Here is a 20603-nt window from a genome sequence, read left to right as displayed (position 1 = left end):
GTTGCTAGTCGTACTCTTGCGAAGGAGGTCTCGAACATGAGGGTCATGCACGACTGAACTTAGTAGTGTCGAAGTCTGCGGCGTGTCCGTCGCCTCTCCTCCGCCATGTCCGGACTCTGCTTCTTCGCCGTGTCGAGAATTTTCTCCGCCACCGTTTCCGGACTCTTCCCCGCCGCCGTGTTCGGACTCTTCACCGTCGCCGTGTCCGGTGTCATCGTCTTCGTGTCGATCGGTCATCTCTTCGTTTAGTCCCATGTCGCTAATCCCTGCCATGTGGACGTCCTCATCATCATCTTCACTTATCCATCGAGTATAGCCATCCATGAAACCATTGATCAGCAAGTGGGCCTTCAAACGTCCACCATCAAAAGGGTTCAAGACTACTCCTTCTTTGCATTTTGTACACGGACATCTAATCCCAGACCGTTTATTCGCATACATGTCCATCGCCGCGGATTACAAGTATCGCTCCACCTTCCTTCCACTCACCTTCATGACTGCACGGTATAACAAGCAAAAGGGTTATAAACAAAATGCATGCATGCATCAAAGTCATATAAAAATTTGGCATGGCCTTGCCTAAAATAGGACATATCGAGTTTTCTCAAAATTCGCCGAAACGGAAATAAATCGATATTTTAGCAAAACATAAGCAACTGACGAGGCATGTCACTCACGCAAATCTCTTCATATCGCAAACACACATATTCCTGTTATTGAAATGCACAACTTTTTACTCACATATATATATCCCGAGGGAGATTGTACACGGCTAAATAAATAGCTAGATCTAGTTGTTGTGAGGAGAGATGACTCTAGCTAACTAGTGTAGAGGGAGAGAGATGACCTAGCTAGCTAGATCTATATGTATGGAAGCAGGGAGATCCAAATAAATGTGAAACATAGAGTTAGAAGAGGTCATTTATGAAGGAGAATTAGGGTGAAGGGGGCATTAATGGGGAGAGAAGAGAGGTAGAAGGAAGAAAGAAGAAGGGCAACAATGGTGGAGAAGTAAATAAGAGAGATGAGAGGAGAAAAGAGGGGAGTGGGCAAAGGGGGGAGGAAGGGGGAGAGAGGGGGTGTGTGGGTTTAAATTCTGCCACTAGCCACGCATAGGAGTAACACTGCTTTACAAAGGGCGCTACTGTTATTGGTCTTAGTAGTAGCGCTTTTCTGAGGCAGCGCTACTGCTAAGGGGGGCTTCTGCTATTACGCTTAGCCGTAGCGCTGATTCCCGTCAAGCACTACTGCTATTCTCCTTAGTAGTAGCGTTTTATACAAGGTCGCACTGCTACTATTTCTATCATCGATGGGTCATGTTTAACAGTAGCGCTTTTTAGAATTCTAGCGCTAATGCTAAGTCTTTAGCAGTAGCACTCGCGTGAGTCAGCGCTCCTCCTAAGTAGCAGCACGTGTTATAATCCAGCGCTACTACAAGGGTCCTACCTATAAGGTTTTTTTACTACTAGTGACATACACATGCAGCACACACGCGTACACGTACATGTACACACGCGCACACACAGAACGCACATGCAGCATACACACTAGTACACGGACCCACCTATCATTGAGACAAAGCGAGGCTTTAGAGGCTTGCTAAAAATTTACAAAGTGGCCTTTGGCTTGATAAATATGCAAAGTGTGGATGTAAATATAACAAGTTTTGTAAAAAAAAAAATTGGTGAGAGACCATTTATACAAAGATTATTGGAGAAAAAAATTAGGCAAGATTTACAAAATAACAAGTAAATGCAAATATACCAAGGCTGTTGGAGATGGTCTAAGCGTTTGGATGACTATTCGTGCCCGACCGCTGCAAAATATCGCATAGAAGATCTGCTCATGCGTGACCACGCGAGAGAGACACTTGTACCGCCCTGATCAAAAAGAAAAAAGACAACTTGTTTTATTCCTTCTTTTTTCTCGGGAAATTGGTCGAAGCGTCCTCGTCGGTTCTGCCTTTGGGTCTGAAGATCAGATATCAGGGTCCCTAACGTCTGACCTTTTGTCACGCCAACGAGTTAATGGAGTTGTCGGTCGAACGGACCGTACCAGGTCCTGGCGTTTGCCGTACAACCCAAACGCCACACATGTTGGCATCAGAGAAAGAGGTTAGATTATTTTTATATAGTAAGGTCAAATCTGAATTTTATTTGTCTCTTAGATCAAAACAAAAAATTGTGCGCTTTTACCATCACTACTGTCATCGTTTCAATAGTACTCGCATTGTAATTAATGAAAAGCTCTCTGGTGTCTTCCAAGGACCTCGCGTATTCATACATCGAGTAACGCTAATAAAATACTAGATTAATCCCTAAATGAATGAATACTAGCAATTAATCTGTTGTATCTTTGATGACCTAATAAAATAGATTAATCACGGGCGCATACCTCTTTTGACCTGAGGCAACACACGGGCACATATTCCGTAAGAGCAACTCTAGCAGACCCCGCATCCCTCGACCCAAAAAATAATTGCCAAAATGCGGGTCGGAGTGTGAAAATCTGTTCGATCAGACCCCGCATCCCGCCCCGGCCCGCAAATATTTTTACGGGACACGCAAAATCTCGACCCCAACCCGCGTATTTGCGGGTTTTCACCTCGCCGTTGCGGTGCCCCCCATATGAACGAAAGCGGTTGGTGAGGAAACATTTCAACCCGCGCTTTCTCCCACCAAAGCATATTCCGCGAATATGCTCTTTTACGGGTATGTTTGAGGGTCTGCATCTGTGCCAGCCCGGGTCAGCCCGCAAAAGCTGTTTTACGCAAACTGTAAACACATTTTACGGGCCGGACGAATGCGAGGTCTGCTATAGTTGCTCTAAGGAAAAAATGTTACTCCTATGAACCCATGAATGTTGTATCCTTGGGAGGAAGCACACTCACGAGAATTAATCTATTATTAATACTTTAAGACCCTGGGACAATCACAAAGTATTATTAATACTTTAAGGAGGATATAATTTAGATTCCACATGGGGTATACGCTACATCATTTGAATAAAACGACATAGTTTAAACAAATGTTCAATCGTTTTGATCATGATTGCAAAAACAATACTTCAGACTGTTCAGCCAATTCATTTTTATGAGAACGTATTTTGTTCGAGCAACACATGGCGTAATTTAAGCAAATTATTAGCAGGTTGGTTCAAGTTTAACTAAATAATCAACAGTGGGTGGCATAATCTGAACACATCGGACCACAATGACGAATGGGGCACACCGTGCTAATTGTACATTGGTTCGCGTGTGAATGTTATTGTAGAAGCATCTACAGCCGGACTTTTCTTGTTGATCGAACGAATGCGGGAATCACTGATAAGATGAGATAAACAAGTAAAAAAATGACTCAATAGAATCCTTCATAGGTTGATTAAATGTTTGGAATGTTCAACATTCCTCATATTGCCTTCATATATAGGATGAGTATGAGGTGTGTCCACGCATGTTCACTCAATGGTCATGCATCCGTCACAAAATATTTGATCCATATTTTTTCTTGTTTATTCTTTTTCTTTCTTTTTTTACTTTGTCTTCATCAATTATATGCACATGATCGAACGTATACTTTTTGTAAAACAATATGGTTGTAAAATAAAAACTTAAAGAATGATCGATCGATGTCCGCATCTGATCTCGCCGTTTAGAGGATTGGATTTGTAGGTTAAGACTGTAGATGGTCTAATCAAACAAAAACCGTGAGGAGCAATTTGCATAAACCAGAAGCTCCGAGTGTTATCGGCGACACAATGCATGCTCTGTTTCACCCGCAAAAAAGCAATGCTCTGAAAGTGCAAAACCATAATAACCGAATATCAAAAAAGTAAAACCATAACCGGGGACGGGGATTGTGCAGGATGTACAGAGCGAGGGCCCGATTGACAATAGAAAAGGATGAGCGTTTGGATGACTATTCGTGCCCGACCGCCGATGCAAAATATCGCACAGAAGATCTGCTCATGCGTGACCGTGCGAGCGAGACACTTGTACCGCCCCTTGATAAAAAAAAGACAACTTGTTTTGTTCCTTCTTTTTTCTCGGGAAACTGGTAGAAGCGTCCTCGTCTGCCCTGCAGAGGAGAGGAGGCCAGTCAAGAAGGTCCTCGCGCTGCTCATCAGTCATCACCTCCCCATTCCCGGTCTTCCTTCACCATCGACGTGCGATCGAGCACCAGACAGCGTCTGCGCTCACGCGACGCCGGTAGGCCTCACCGGCGCCACCGTTGCTCATTCGGGTGGCGGTTTTTTTCACGTTGAAACATCATGGTTTGGGGAATTGATACGTAAGTTGCTGCCTCGGTTACTTACTTTTTTATTTATGGATGGACAGCAAGTAGGTAGCCCGTGCATGGACCGAAACATTTGGGACACCCTGCCTGCTATCGTACGTTACCCTGCCTGCATGGGATGAAGCGACTAGATCACCGACCTGCCCGCCGCCGGAGATCACGGCCAAATCGAATCATGCGAGACCATCGAGGACGCTCCTGCTCTTGCTCCATGTAATCATTTTCCTTTGATTAATCAAATCAGATCAAATCAATCAAAGTGCCGGCCAATCGCATTTTTCTTTATTGTTCCACGCGCCACTTGTTGTAGCTTAATAATCAGAACCAACCTCCTGCCTGCCTGCTGCTTGCACCGAGTAGAGTACAGTATGAAACATGGATGGGAGGATAGAATAGGCTGGACAGTGAGCAAATTGCACCATGCTCCGTAAACTAATCATCCGTGTGGCCAGGAGCCAGTAGGCATCCATTTGGATGATGTAGGCTACCGCCAAAGCCATTTGAGCAGTGCGTACCCAGTTTTACAAGATTAATTACTGACGCACTTTTTTGTAAGATCACTGACGCACTTTATTATATATATACAACTTGCGCGTACAAAAATAAGTCCTACAGGATAGCTCACGAGATTTGACACTCGACGGAAACTGATGCCCGACCTCTTTCAGGTTATATCCCCAGCTTCCCGTGACGTTAATTCATCAGCAGTTGTATTATCAAGAAAAGAAAAAAGCTGTTTTTGATCAGCCGCCGTCACCACTGAGTACCAAAACCGACCACAGCCCAACGATGATTTTGCGGCAATTTGAACAAATTTGATCGAGTAGCGAAAGTATTTTACAAATTGAACCATGTTTAAAAAAAAATATCCAGTTGATCCTGGTGTTCGACAGTCAGGCCTCACATTACACTGTGTGACGTCTTTGTCTTAGGCACTACACAGTGTAGTGTGACGCATATGCCTTAAGCGTCACACTAGGTTTCGGACGTCACATAACATAATGTCGGATGCCATATAGTATAATGTGTCGTCTAAGATAAGGACGTCACAAAAAAATGTTAGTTGGATGAAAAAATTTCACAGACAGTTTATTCTGTGAATTAGTTTGGTTTTTGGGTTGTTTTTTTTACATTTTGCATGATTTTGCAAACAGAGCATGACGTACGCAAAGTAATTCGTCCTTTCCCATGCAGATCACTCATGCTACCATGCATGTCATACGTATGCTTTCTTGCAAATTACTGCATAAAAAAACCATGACGAGCTTAGTAGCGCCAGCACCGCATCAGCCATGAGGAGGTTCGAAAGGTTCAGAGACGGTCGTGAGTTATCGTTGAGCTGGGCGGCTTGCCCCGGCAGTACATGTTCCACCATGCTCTCATCATGCATCTTCTCGCGGACAAAGTGCTAAACTACCCGCGGAACCTTCAAGACGCTTGCTTCGCTGAGGAGGACGCTCATTTCTTGGAAGATTTGATCGGAGCGCAAAGCTAGAATACTTCGTAACACAGTTGTTTCTTCGGTGGTCTTTATTAGCAAGATTAAAGAGGAGCTGTCTCTTCGAGCTTTGACGGGTGACAAACACTTGAGTATTGTAATGACGCAAGAGTAGATTTTGTTTTTGTCTTGTGACTTTGTCTAAACATTCTTCCTTAATGAACGAAATGGCAAAAATATTACCTTGTTTCAAAAAGAGAAAAAGAGCTGGACTACGTGGTGTCATGGAGGGTCTCGACGCCACTTCTTTGGGGTTACTCCCATATGGTTCGAGAAACGCCAACCCACAAAAAGGATCAAATTTGTTTTCGGGACTAGTCTATAAATTGTTTTACAACGGAACATGACAGTATGTGGGCATGAAAGGTGAGAAAATGCAAGTCATGAGGCGATCATTAATCAGTGACGATGATCTTTATTCAGTCTTTGCAAAGGTTATCTATAAAAATTCAGTCTTTGCGTATTCACTTGTAAGATTTTGTATCGCGTCGAATGAAGAAGTATTAAACAGTAGATTATCAGGACATGTCTTGTCAAATCAAGTATGCTTAGCTTTCTACGCTGCTTAACTATACGGTAAATTTGAATGCTGTATCATGCCAGAGTATACGGATAGATAAATTGTTAACACCAAATTCTTTCACAGGCACCTCACGTCAATAAACTTTCTTTGAGATGAAGGACAAGCCGGATCCGTGGCGCAATGGTAGCGCGTCTGACTCCAGATCAGAAGGTTGCGTGTTCGATTCACGTCGGGTTCAATATCCCGAATTAATCCGGTTCTTTTTTAAAAATCGCCCCTTTTTTATATACGGCCGATTTTATTCCGGTTCTTTTTTTTCTTTTCTTCGTTTAGCTAATTCGCCTTGCAATTTTCCTCTGGCCATGAAAAGCCCAACTTAATCATCGTCTCAAAACTAAAAAAAAGAAATGGCTATTTTAAAAAATAATATTCTTTTCATCTCTCCCTAATAATAAAGCAAATTGAGTATCTGGTCGTCCGTCGTGGCCATTTTGCAAAAAAGCCCCTGCAGTTCTAGGTAATCAATCCGCACTCCCTCTTTAAGTAACTATCCAAGAAAACGTTTCGTTCTTACAAAATAAACCTCGCATTTTCGAGTATTCCATCCGAGATCCTTCTCTTAAGATAAGGTTTCATTTTTGTGTAGGTGCAGGCTTGGAGAGGGCGGCAACCATGGCGGGGAACCGGTGTACTTCTCCCTCCCGCCTCCCCACCACCAACTGGGCGCGAACCCCACGGGCCTCTACGCGACGAGCGCGTTCGGCGCCGCGGTCGCCGTCGTCGTGCGTTGCGCGAGGCGCACGGGCAAGCGGCGGTACCCGTCGGAGAAGCGGCGCGCCACAAGGAGCAGCTCCGCCAGACCATCCCCGAGGAGGGCGGCATGGCCCGGGAGGGTGGCTTCTGGCGGCTGTCCAAGCTCGCCGTCCCCGCCAGCGACGACCCCGGCAATGACTTCCTCCCCCGTGCTCGTCCTGATGTTGGGCCTCCTCCTACCTCAAGAAGCCAGCGGGAGGCCACCGCTCGTCGGCGGTGAGGGCGGCAGCGGGAAGCCGTCGCTCCTCTCCCCCACCAAGTCGGTCGTCTTCAAGTCTACGCACCGCCTACCCCAAAATGCAGAGGAAGGCAACCGCCCCGCGGAGGTGAGCGAGGTAGCGGGGGCCTTCCGAGGGGCGACGGAGGAGCGAGCCGAGAGCTCGAGGGCGTGAGCGAGCACGGCAGTGGCAACGGGGGAGGGAGGCGAGGGCCCCGCGAGCTCGATGGCGGGCGCAGCTGTTCCTGGATTACTCTGGCACAGGCATCAGCGACCAGGTGAGAGATCGAGAAATCTGAACTACTCGGCCTGCTCTTGTAACTTTTACCCAGATGTTTTTCTTACTGTCTCCCTTCTAACTGCATCCACAGTAATCATATGAAAAGAGTTATGCTGTAATGGTTTCTTTTGGGAATAATAGGAGATGCTCCATTTTGGTTGTAATCCGTACACATTAAGTTTTTCCCTACACTTTCCTAAACCCAGGCTGGAGTAGAATCCTAGAGCTTCAACGAGCTTTGTGGGTAAATCCTAAATTGTGACATGGTGGCAATTAATATGAACATATTAATTTGTTATATGTGGTTGCAGAAGTATTGGTCAGTCATTTTAGACATAGAATCATGTCACTATTACACCAAAATACAAGTGCAGGGCTTTAAGAAAATGCAAGTGCAATAGCCCAATGTGGCTGATATTGTGATAACGAAGCAATATAAAATACTTTCATAATTGAAAGCAGATAATTCGCACTAATGGCAGTTATTTTTTGAGAAAACACATCTATTTTGGAGTTGGTATGCTCGCTTCCTTACATGGTATACAAACAATATATAGTCACTTTTATTTTGCAAACATCATATGTTCGGTCCAAGCCACCCACCTTTTGTAAGGTCTATAATTCTAAGTTCAACCTTTAATTGGCGACTAATAAGTGGACATCTGATTGATGATTTCTGCGTAGAGAGAAAACTTAGTTCAGTTTTTATAATAGTAGTTGTACTATTCCTAAAATTTGTTCGAATATCTCGCTATTCTGTTAGACTTGAACTATTTTCTGTTTTCCTTTCACTCGATACTTCAGTGCTAACAAACAATCTTTTCTTTAATTGGCAGCAATTTCCAGTTGGGTGGGTATTGTTCGTTTTCATTTACATATCTTTTCCATGGCTTTTGTTGAAACACAATAAATTGTCGTAGACTACAATGATCATATTTGTCTTTTCATTCCTTGGCTAGCTTAAATTTTACCAATCTGGTACATGGTTGACATAGAAACTAAGATGTGGAGATACAATTAGCTAATGCCAAGCATACTGGAGGAACAAAGAAGTTTATGTCAGTATTTTTTTCCTGTTCAAGAGATTTTGTGGCCCTTCTTGATATGTCCAATTGTTAAATATAACACTGCATCAACCAGACCTTAATCCTCCACTTTTGCATCAACCAAATTATTTGTAGGATTTACATCAGATTGGTGCAATTTGATGAACTTGAATTGTTTTTTATTGGACATTATAACTTTTATGAGTTTTTGGTGTTCGCCCGTTGCAACGCACGAGCACTTTTACTAGTAAACTAATATAAGAGCATTTAGGACATTACTTTAGTAATCTAAATGTTTTTATATTAATTTATAGAGGAAGTAATTATGAAGCTTTTATGACGTGTTCATAGACAGCGGATAGGAGGCGTTGCACCAAATGTCAACCTCATGTTTCCTTTTCCTATATTTGGTACATAAAAAATAACTAAATATAAATATCATCCTTCATTCCATAATAATGTTTTGCAAATATTTCAACGCAACAATAATTCAGATATAACTATTACAATTCAAACATTAACTTCTTTATAATGAGATTACATCCCACCGTCATTGAATTCCGCGCTGGATAGGACCCGTGCGCGGCCATGAAAAGCCCAACTTAATCATCGTATCGAAACTAAAATAAGAAATGGCCATTCCGAAAATTAATAATATGAAGCTTTTATGACGTACCCATAGACAGCGGATAGGAAGCGTTGCACCAAATGTCACCCTCGTGTTTCCTTTTCCTATATTCGGCACATAAAAAATAACTAAATACAAATATCATCCTTCATTCCATAATGATGTTTTGCAAATATTTCAATGAACAATGATTCAGATATAACTATTACAATTCAAACGTTAACTTCTTTATAATGAGACTACATCCCACCGTCGTTCAATTTCGGGCTCGATCGGACCAGTGCGCCGGGGCCGGACGGACTTGGTCATGCCTTACCAGGCCGCCTAGCCGGCGGTCGCGGGTGATCTCCAACGCCTATTCGACGACGTCTATCACGGTGCGGCGTGCCTTGACGGGATCAATAGGGCTCTCGTCGCCGTTCTCTCGAAGACGGTGGGGGTGCCCGGTCCGGGAGATTTTCGTCTCGTTTTGCTTCAGAACGTGGACGTGAAGATCCTCTACATGGGTCTTATCACTCGGCTTCAACAGAAAATCGGTAATTTCATTGACGAGGACGAGTCCGGCTTCATGTCTGGATGCAACATCGTCGAGAACTCCATTTACGCGGCAGAGCTCGTGCAGTGCTGTCATAAGCGTGCCCCCACCTTGGTGTTCAAGCTCGACTTCACCAAGGCTTTCGACTCCATCGCTTGATCCAGTCTGCGTCGGATCATGGAGACCCCCCCCCCCCCCGCGCATGGTGCGACTGGATGGACCTCGTCCTTTCGTCTTCACGGGCGGCGCTGCTTCTCAACGTCATTCCCCGGCGATGATTCTCTCTACGACGAGGGCTGGGGCAGGGGGAAGCTGCCTCCCCTACCTTTTCCTCCTCGTCGCTGACGTGCTTCAACACATGATTCGACATGATGAGGCTCTCTGACAGCCCCTGGTGGACGGGGTGCCGTGGGTGGTACTCTAGTATGTGGATGACACCGTGATCATCTTGCATGCCGATCCTGAGGCGGCGGCTCGACTTCGTGTCATCCTCGACCTCTTTGTCGTGGCGACAGGGCTCGTAATTAACTTCTCTAAAAGCAACACTACTAGGGAAAACCTTATAGGGACGAGCCTAGTAGTAGCGGTGGAAAAAAGCAAGCGCTACTGCTACTTAGCAGTAGCGTTGGATATCTAAAGCGCTACTACTAGGGTCCATATCAATAGCGCTTTATGTATTTCAAGCGCTGCTGCTAAAGGAGGCCCAACGAGGCCACCGACAGTAGTAGTAGCAGCACCGGACGCTTGTACAAAGCGCTACTGCTAAGTGGAATTGCAGTAGCGCTTGGTCAGATCCAGCGCTACTGACAAGTTAGCAGTAGCTCCGGTGCGGATCCAGCGCTACTGCTAGATTTAGTTAACCTGCTAACTCGATCCCCTCTCCCCCACTCCTTCCCTCTCCGTTCGATCGGCCCTTCGTCCCTCTCGCCCGTGATCCAGCACACTACTTCTTCCCTCTCCGCTGCTGACCCCCTTCAAGCGCTGTCGTGCCACCTCCACACGTCGCCGCCCCCTCCAAGCGTCGTCGGGCCACCTCCACGCGATGTTGTTCGACCACCTCCCCTCCCTCTCCGGTAAGCCCCCCGCCCCCTCCTCCCTATCGCCTCGCTCACCCACCCTAGCACCACACCGCACGCCTCCCCCTGTCATGGACGCCCCTGTTTACCGTGGACGCAACATTTTCACATAAAGTTTGTTCAAAGGTTATTCAATCCATCTAAAGTAATATATGTGGATAGGAGATAGTAGTAGTGTTTATCAGTAATTTTGGTATGAGGATCTACCAATTCATCTAGGGGTTAAGAGACTTAGTGAAGATGGGGTGGTTGCTGACCTAGGGCATGTAAGAATGTTTGGGGGGAATTTTGCAATATGGTTAGGCATGAGAGGTTGTTCATAATATTATGTGTTTTACCCCATCTTTTGTACTTGTTCATTGTTGCTATATTCAAGTGGACCATGTTTTGCCGGAATGTTGATTCATTTCCGTTCTAGCAAATTTCAAGCGCTCCATATGTTCACTTTTTAGTAAATGTCATGCCCAAATTTTGCAATTATTTTTACAAAACTCTATTTTTTTAAAATTTACAAACTAATTTTGCAAATATGGAACATTTTATAAATTTGTGAGAAAAATATAAAAACTATAGCATTTTCAGAATATGTGAACAAATTTGGGAAATAGGGTCATATATGGAAATAACAAAATATTTTAAAATTTACGAAAAAAAACACGTGAACTTTTTCTGAATTTGTGAACAAAGTTGGAAATATTAACATTTTTTAGATATGTGAACAAATTTATAAATTCGAAATATTTTTTAGATACATGAGCAAATTTACTAAAATGGAAAAAATGGCAATTCCAGAACATTTTTGTAGTTTTAAATAAAATTATAAAACAAGAGCATTTTTTCAAATTCCGGAAATTTTTTTCAAACTACGTAACATTTTTTCAAATTCCGGAACATTTTTTCAAATTCCAGAACATTTTTTTAAATTCAGAAACATTTTTTCATATTCCAAACTATTTTTCAAATTCCGAAACATTTTTTCAAATTCTGGAACATTTTTTAAAATCTAGAATATTTTCAAAATAGAAACAAAACAAAGAAACAAAAAAGAAAACAAACAAAAAAAGAAAAACTGGTTCAGGAAATCTTCTAAAAAGTTACCAAAACCGAAAAAAACGGCTGAAAACCTCTAGAAGGTTCCCAAATCCGGGATCGGTAAAAGTGTTAACGGGTCAGCCGAAACATTTTTGAAAAATTCCGAACATTTTCTGAAGTTATGAATGTGTTTTAAAAGAAGCAACTATTTGAAATTTAGAACATTATTTTCAAAAGAAAAATCATTTTTCAAATAAAAAAACAATTTTCAAACATGAACCTATTTTGAAAAGGATAAAATAAGTTTGCAAAAAAGAAACGTTCAGGGAACCTCGTAGAATGTTTTCAAAACTGGTGGCTAAGTGTACTGGGCCAACGCAAATATGGTCTCGGGGATGTGCCTAGCCTTAGACTACGTGCTACAGAATGCGACGAATAGCATTTCGCTGCTTAAACGTTGGGAATATCCTATTGGACGCACTATCTCAAATTGTCGACCTTTTGCATAGACCTAATGATCGCGCGACATAGTGGACCGGCCCATTGACATGTTGCAGCGATTTCGATTTTGGGAACCTTCTCGAGTTTCTTTGTCGGTTTTTCCGGTTTTGGGAACTTTCTAGAAGATTCCCTGGACCGTTTTTTCTTTTTTTGTTTTTGTTTCTTTTTTTGTGTTTATGTTTCAAAAATGTTCGGGATTTTTAAAAAATGTTTCAGAATTTGAAATAATGTCCCGGAATATGATAAAATTGAAAAATATTTCGGAATTTTAGAAAAATGTTCCGAAATTTTTAACAAACTGTTTCAGATTTTTCCCGTTAAAAATGTTTCCATTCCAAAAAATGTTATTGTCTCATTTTCCATTTTTTACTTCACTTTTGTTTATTTTGTTCCTTTCTTATTTTTTGTTTGACATGTTCTAATTTTGGTTTCACGGGTTGGGCGTGTCGTTGCTTCATCAAGCCGCACCGTGCTTATTCAAATTGACATCCACCACGCCGACCTACTTCGACATGTCGACTCGCATGGGGGCTCTAGCGCCACCTTACCGATCTACTCCGCCACCTCGACTAGACCGGGGGCTTCCGCATCTCTTCATGAACCTGCTTCGAGGTCTTCGGTGTCACCAGGCGACCACCTTCGTCATGTTAGCTGGACCGGGGGCTTCGCCTCGCCACATCGACCGTGCTACGTTGCCGCTTCAGCAAGCCGAGCTCTTCGTTCGGGCACCTCGGGAGTGGCTTGGGGAGTAGGACCTTGACCTGCAACAAGCTCGGTCCACGTCACACCGAGCACATTAACCAACTAAGTAGCTTTCATGCTCAACCTTTTTTTAATTTTGTAATTTCTGTGTGGTTCAACCAAGCATTATATTTCCGTTAAAGAAAAAAGTTGTTTGTTAGAACTTAATAAGAGCATTGTTTTTTAAAATCACTTCCTTTACCCATGTTAACCGTAGGCTCTTAAATTTATATGAGCCATTTTATCATAAGTGTTTTCTTCTTGGTCGTTGCAAAGTCTTTTTCTACTCCTCCTTTCCCGACTTGAGTATGTAGTCAATAGCCAGATAGCCTGGGCCCTTTCTAAAGTCGCTCGAGTTTAGTTCGCTAAACTGACCTTGGAGAAACACTTTGCCTTTGGGATATGAAGGTTGAAGCCCAAGGATGACCCAGTTGAAATCTTGAGATCGGATGTGTCATGTCAAAACACGACGGTAGCACAAACCAATTTTCAGATGGGCACTAAGAAACTTGATTTAGTTCAGACGTGAAGTTTTTGTTAAGGTTTTTTGGTTTTTCGGTCTTATGGCACCTTTAACCTACTTTTATGTTTTTTCCTTTCAGGGGGCGAGACATCCTCTTGTTCGAGGTGTTCAGCATGGTAGTTTCCTTTGGGAAATCTTTTCCGACACACAATTCGGCATGTTCTCTATCGAGCTACACCTCGGCATTGTCAAAACACACTCAATGCATGAACTAGTTCCCGAGGAGATACGATTCTAGGGTCATCCATATTACCCAACCCAGGTCTCGGGGGCTAGTGCATTAATTGATTCAATGCAGTAAATTTCAAAGAGCAATACCATTTCTAAGGAGATTACGATCCTTAGGTTGATCGGCCGCACCCAACCTGAGTCTCGGGGGCTACTGCACACCGCATTTTAATTCCTAAAGCATGCTGTCGAGCAAGGAATTGATCCTCAGGACGATTTCACGAATCGACATGAGTCTCAGGAGCTACTGGGATTAGTGGTTTTATTTTTTCCTTTACATGCATCTAGACCGACACGCACCTTGAGGCCTACTGGTTATACAGCTCGTTAGAGAATAAAATACACCAATTGGAAAAATCCACAAAAATTAGCCCACAGCCAAGGTGGTGCAACACCTCACAAGGAGTCCGACATTGGAGCTCGGATGCAGTCCGGCGTTGCATCTTGAAAGCAAGCTGACATAAAGCTCGGATGCAAGTGGATGGCTCCATAGAGGGAAAATCCGGCGTTGGAGTTTGACTGCAAAAAGACACCTCAGATGCAAGTCGAGCGTTGGAGCTCGAAAGCAAGAGGAGATTGCCACAGAGAAAACACATCAAACCCATGGTGTGCAGTGTAATAATAACAAGGCATGATAAAGGCCGAGAACGTAAAGGGGCTCCTCGGATACCCGACGTGAGAACTCTTAGGATTCCCTTCGGTTATCCTCAAGATCAGTGATGGGAAAATTTGTTGAACTAGTTTCCAAGACCAACGATGGAAGACGAAGAACTATTCGAAAGAACCGAGGAGCATCCCCAACTTGAAGACCGGTTCAGGGGGCTACTGAGGGGGTCCGGGACTAAGGGGTCCTTGGGCCGCCGATGACATATACGAGGAATATTCCACAAGGCTTGGTGATCAAGACAAGGACTCCTCTCCACCGACGTAGCCGACTAGGACTATTTTTATCTTAGTTATTTGACACATTGTCAGATTAAGATCATTACTCATAGGGTTTTAGACCACCTCATACGATCTTGAGGTAGATCAACTCTGTACTTGAGACACCATCATCAATACAAACAAAGCAGGACATAGGGTATTACCTCCATCAAGAGGGCCCGAACCTATCTTAATATCGTCTTCATTGTCTCCTATTACCCATCGATCCAAGATCGACAGTTCGGAACCCCCTACCCGAAATCTGTCGGTTTTGATACCAACATAGGCACTTGACAACGAAGTCTGAAAGAACAAAAAGATGGAGTGGGCACATGTAATGTGAGGTAACAAAGATCATACAAGATCTGAAGAAGAAGAAGAAGAGCGACAACAATAGCACAAGAGAAGGAGCAGACGAAGAGAAGGAAGAGAACGAGGATGGACTTCCAACTAGTTCGACAACGATGAATTTTTCTTCTATTCAGCCATTTGACTCTTATATTTTTACTGATATTTGTTAGTAGCTAGAAAGAATTGTGATTTATTTTGTAGCTAGGACTGAAACTATATTTAGATCGTGTGTGATAAAATCATCACTAGTGAAAAGTGATGATAGCATCTTATGCAGTTTGCAACCAAACACCATGTAATTTGTGCATTCTGCAATGTATACAACCAAACAATGGATCAATAATGGTTTCCAAATGCAGCCACACTAGATATGGACAACCAAACTCTGTGCATATACTAGTTTTTTTATTTGTTTTATCTCAGTAAACCATGTGAAACACGCATGCAAAGAGGAAAAAAGGTACATATAACGAAACATGCCCAATGTGTTTCAAAAAGAGAAATATGTTTTTGATCCCTCAAGTTTCTAAAAAGTATAGACTTGGTCGCTCAAAAAAATTTGGTATACATTTGGTCCCTCAAGTCTCAAAACCGGATAAGTTTGGTCCTGAACCAGATTTTAAGCCCTCTGACCGGGTTTGACCGTCACAAAACCGCCTCGTGAACAGTACTCCATAAAAAACATCAAAAAAATCTGAAATTTTTTGGGGTCCAATATGCTTACATACGCAAGGTGCGACCAAAATTTCATGCTCTTTCGACACTTGAGGAGTGCGTGGCAAAAAAACAAAAATATCTGTCTCGTGAATAGTAATAAAAAAAAATCAAACAATTTATAAAAATTACGATTTTTTTTGGGGTTCAATATGCTTACATGAGCAAGGTGCGACCAAAAGTTTGTCATGAAATAACATCGGATGGGATCTAGCAAAAATAAAAAATGGCTATTTTTTGATGAGCGAAAATTTGTTTTTTTTGCCACGGGCTCCTCGAATGTCAAAAGACCATCAACTTTTGGTCGCATCTTCAGCATATAAGCATATTAGACCCCAAAATATTTCAGATTTTTATGATTTTTTCAAATATTTTTTGAACTTATTGTTCATTAGATGTAGATATTTTGTTTTTTTGCGAGGAGCTCCTTGTGTGTCGAATGATCATGAAATTTTGGTTGCACCTTGCGCAGGTAAGCATATTGGACTCCAATTTTTTTCTTTTGAAGTTTTTCTGAAATTACTGTTCATCATATGGTTTTGTGGCGGTCAAATCTGGTCAACGGACTCAAAATATGGTTTAGCACCAAACTTATCCGGTTTTAAAACTTAAGGGACCAAATATATACCTAATTTTTTTGAGGGATCAAATCTATACTTTTTGGAAACTTAAAAGACTCAAAACATACTTTTCTCTTTTAGAAAATACAACCAGACGACCTGCGTCCACATTGCTATAATCGTACCATACAAGAAGGCAGAAGTAGCCCGTCGAAGGAGTTTGCGTTATGGAGATTAAAAACAGAGGGTTAAAGAGCCAACATGCCCTCATGAACATCCTGCGTGTAAAAATGCTAAATTTATAAAAAGCTACACAAGATTACACGTTGAATATGATTCTTTCTTTCTGACTAACATTTTTGCTTATGATTTTTAATGAGGATGAAGCTGTCGTCCTCTTAATCTTCAATCAAAATTCATAAAACCTCTACAAAATTATGTATGTATAAAATTATATATGTGTAGCATTACTGATCCTGCGTGTGTGTATCATCAAGTAATTCAGCCAACTTTCATTCACCCGTGTGTGGTTGGGTTGCAATATACTGTGTTTTGCAGCGCACCAGCAGTCCGACCCTGCATGCCCGACGCTTTTTGTTCCCGCCATGGTACCTGCCAAGCATTGACTACCATAAGAAAGTTCAACAACTCCCCTGCGCTGCATGCACGGCACGACTCGTCTTTATGTTTTTTACCATCCGGTTTTGTTAGGAAACAAGAACGGAGAGTGAGAAATGCAATGATCACGTTCATCGCAAAAAAGGATACGAGGACGACGACAATGCAATGGCCGAGCTCGCTCATGCCACGGCTTTCCCCTTCATACTTTCTCGAAATATAGACTTCTCCTGTGGAGCTGCTGAGTGTTGACCCTGTCCGTGTCATGTACAACGCACGATAAACAAATTTGACTGCTCAGTGCTCACAAAACAAGTATGTGTGCATTTAGCCGTGCTTCGTCGGTCAATGGCAGGATTACAAAACTCTTCCCACCGGATTTCACCGACGAGTCTATGAATTCGTTTCCCCTCTAGCTGTCGCTCCGACAGCCGATGACGGCTGGGGAAACTCAGTTGCCTTCGCTCCAGTTAATTGTTTAGATTAGAGGTTTTAGTCCTCACATATGCGATGTTTGGATGGATGGCCGCACTTTTTTTTTAATCTGTTGTGCGGACTCTGATCGTTCATGAGTTTGTCCGTTTGAATGTAGTTGATGGAGCTTCGATGTAAATTCATGTCGTCTTTTTGGGACGGTTGGGTTAGAGTTTTCCACTATATCATGAGATTTGACGTCACATGTTTCATTTCCATGCAAGTGTTCAACGACAACGACTGCTACTCCACAGGTTTTTATAAACATGTACACAAAATCTATCCAAACGTTCTGGAGGCACCTCAAAATCTCAATGTAACTTTTATTATGTTTAAGATGCTTTCTACTTTCGATGGATTTTATAATTAATTTAATCCTTTTGCAAATAAACAAAATGATAGGATTATGACTCCACTAGTCGAGAGAAAACATCCATTTTTGGGAACTCATTATAGGCTCAAACTACAACCAACTTTTGGCACCTAAGAATGCCTCTAAGAGCACCTACATGGAGATGTCCTAAACCCAACTCAATTGCCCGAGCGGACGGTTCAATCATTGACCGGTCACGAAAATATGACCCAAACGTCTGGACTGACCGACACCCCTCATATCTAACACAAATGTAGGCCAGGTGTGGGGGCTCCCGGGCGCGTGTGCGCGATAGGCCTAGCCCACCATAAATTGCATCAAATCCACCAAACCTACCCTCCTTCTCCCGCCTCCCCTTTCCCTTTCCGGTGTTCGAGCCCTCACCTTCCCACACCCTTGCTCCACATCCTCGCCGCTAGTCCTGATCCGCCAACCAAGATGTCGTCCAACCCCTTCCCGACCGCTGTGATAGAGGCTGTGTATGTCTTGTCCGTCGACATCCTATCCTCGGCTTTGTACTGCAAGCCGGAGAACACCGTTGAGAGGAACCGATGAGAGAGAGAGAGAAATAGAGAGGGAGGGAGGGAGGGAGGGAGGGAGAGAGAAAGATAAATAGATAGATAGGAAGAGAGATAAGCAGTCGGGCATCACAGGGAGTGGAAGGGGACATGGAGGAGGGGCTGTCCCTCCCTCCCGTTTGTGCGTGGAACCCCGTACCCCATCCATTCGTCCATCGACAAGGATTGCGCCGACGGATGTGGTTGGGACACAGGAGGACTCGATAGCATGCCGAGGCATTCCGAACAACTTTCCACCCATGCAAATGTCGGCGGTGGATGCGTGTTACTCGTTGCAGCTCGTTTGGACGCGGATAAGCACGACACCGACGGCGCCCGAGATGCCCATCACTCGTTCGACGGAATGACACAACGAGACTCGGTGTGGGTACCCCGACCTACGAGTCGAGATCGCCGAATGATCGTGCTCAGTGATCCCAGAGATCAATGCTCACCGAACACACAGAAACTGAATAATAAGAGTCTTACATCCATACATGCCGTTTGATATAATAAATGACCATTGCGGTCGAGTCTTACATATATAGGGACTTAAAGGCCAACACACCAACTGGACCAATAACGGAATTATTGGTTGAAAGCGTGAACCCATGCCATCAGCCTTAACCTACAGGCATTCTGACTGGGAAGCGTCCTAGCTCGCAAGAACGTCACCGAGTTACTCTTCACCATATCCTATTCTTTTATACCTGGTCAATGAAATAACCAGGGGCAAGCCAATGAGTACTTTTGATTGTACTCGCAAACAGCCCATGACATGAACAATGAAAGTGAAGGATAACAATAACATGCATCTTTGGTGGAATTCATCTTAGAGGATTGATCATGAAATATGCATCAAGTTAAAAACTACTTTTGAAGAACAGGTTACAGATATCAATATATCTGCCGAGGGCTGAACCATTTGGGCTCACCCTATATGCCAAGTCACCAAACTTGGTCATATCATTACTTCCATAATAACACCTTTCTATCACCACTCACACACGCTTGGTTTATGCGGAAACGACTGGATGTAGTTTAAGCAGGATTACCCAACTGTCCTTGACCATGGACACGGCTATTCGAATAGTTTTACACTCTGCACACGTAGTACGTTGGACCCACGAGATCCGGGAAACTTCCGTGTCATCCAAGACTCGCGGTATATAACATACCCAAGGTAAGTACCCGATCAATGTCTTTCCTCTGACGATATTAGACAAGGAGGTCCACTTGATTGGTACCCAACCCACATGTTGTACGTCTTACGAGCACCGACTCTGGACAGTATCAACCATGCGGGGACCAACGGTGCGCCTGGAACTCATAAAAATGGCATAGTCGTCCTACCTGGCATGACCCCATCACGAGAGTGACCACACATCACTCCCGCTACTAGTAATGTGGCTCTTTGCTAGCACCGACCAGAGTAATCAATATAGCCCCGTCCCATAAGGGGTAACGTGTTCTTACTCGTAAGGTTGGGACGGTCGACACATCATAAATCTAATCCCATTTTCGAAACCTTACTCACTCAAAATACCCGGTGCACCACTTCACCAAAAGTGTCCACCTAACTCATCATCACCCTCCGGCATTAGTGGCACCCGATGGGGTTTTCATAAACTCTTGGATTTATACCAACAACATGCTCATGCTATTTACTCTAGCATTACTTGTCAACATGATAATAGTGTGATCCTCAAAAGGGTAGGATCAAGCTCAATGCATGTGCTGTGGAGGAGCCATCGGTAACATCACATCAAATGATTTACCGGCACTTATGATCATATGCAGTAGAAATACTTGGTATCTTAACATGCAATATAACATATGCTCAGTCATGGTCAAAGGGCTACTTGCCTTTGCTCACATAAGTCCTCCGTCTTCGAGGTCTTTTGCTCCAACTCCGAGTACTCCATCTACCCGTCAATTATCGTCAGAAACAACCACGGTAAGCCACACAACAGGCAGAAATAAATGTGCTACAAAAATAGAAGTTATATTTTACTTGGACCTCTCTGATCATAAGAAAAATGCCTGAAGCTTGCCATAGGAGGTTTGGATCGTCAGGGATTTCTGAATGGAGGAAA

At 43.3% G+C, this 20603-nt stretch overlaps 1 non-coding gene across 1 annotated transcript; it reads left to right on the top strand.

Annotated features, from left to right (window-relative positions):
• The first annotated feature begins 6482 nt into the window (after positions 1-6482).
• TRNAW-CCA lies at positions 6483-6554 on the top strand. The gene has a single exon. It is a non-coding gene; the product is annotated as a tRNA-Trp (tRNA).
• The last annotated feature ends 14049 nt before the right edge of the window (positions 6555-20603 follow it).

This window comes from Hordeum vulgare, chromosome 5H, assembly GCF_904849725.1.
Source record: "Hordeum vulgare subsp. vulgare chromosome 5H, MorexV3_pseudomolecules_assembly, whole genome shotgun sequence".
NCBI classification, from domain to species: Eukaryota; Viridiplantae; Streptophyta; class Magnoliopsida; order Poales; family Poaceae; genus Hordeum; species Hordeum vulgare.
Note: the sequence above shows the minus strand (reverse complement) of the source record. Positions and strands in the feature narration are given on the sequence as shown.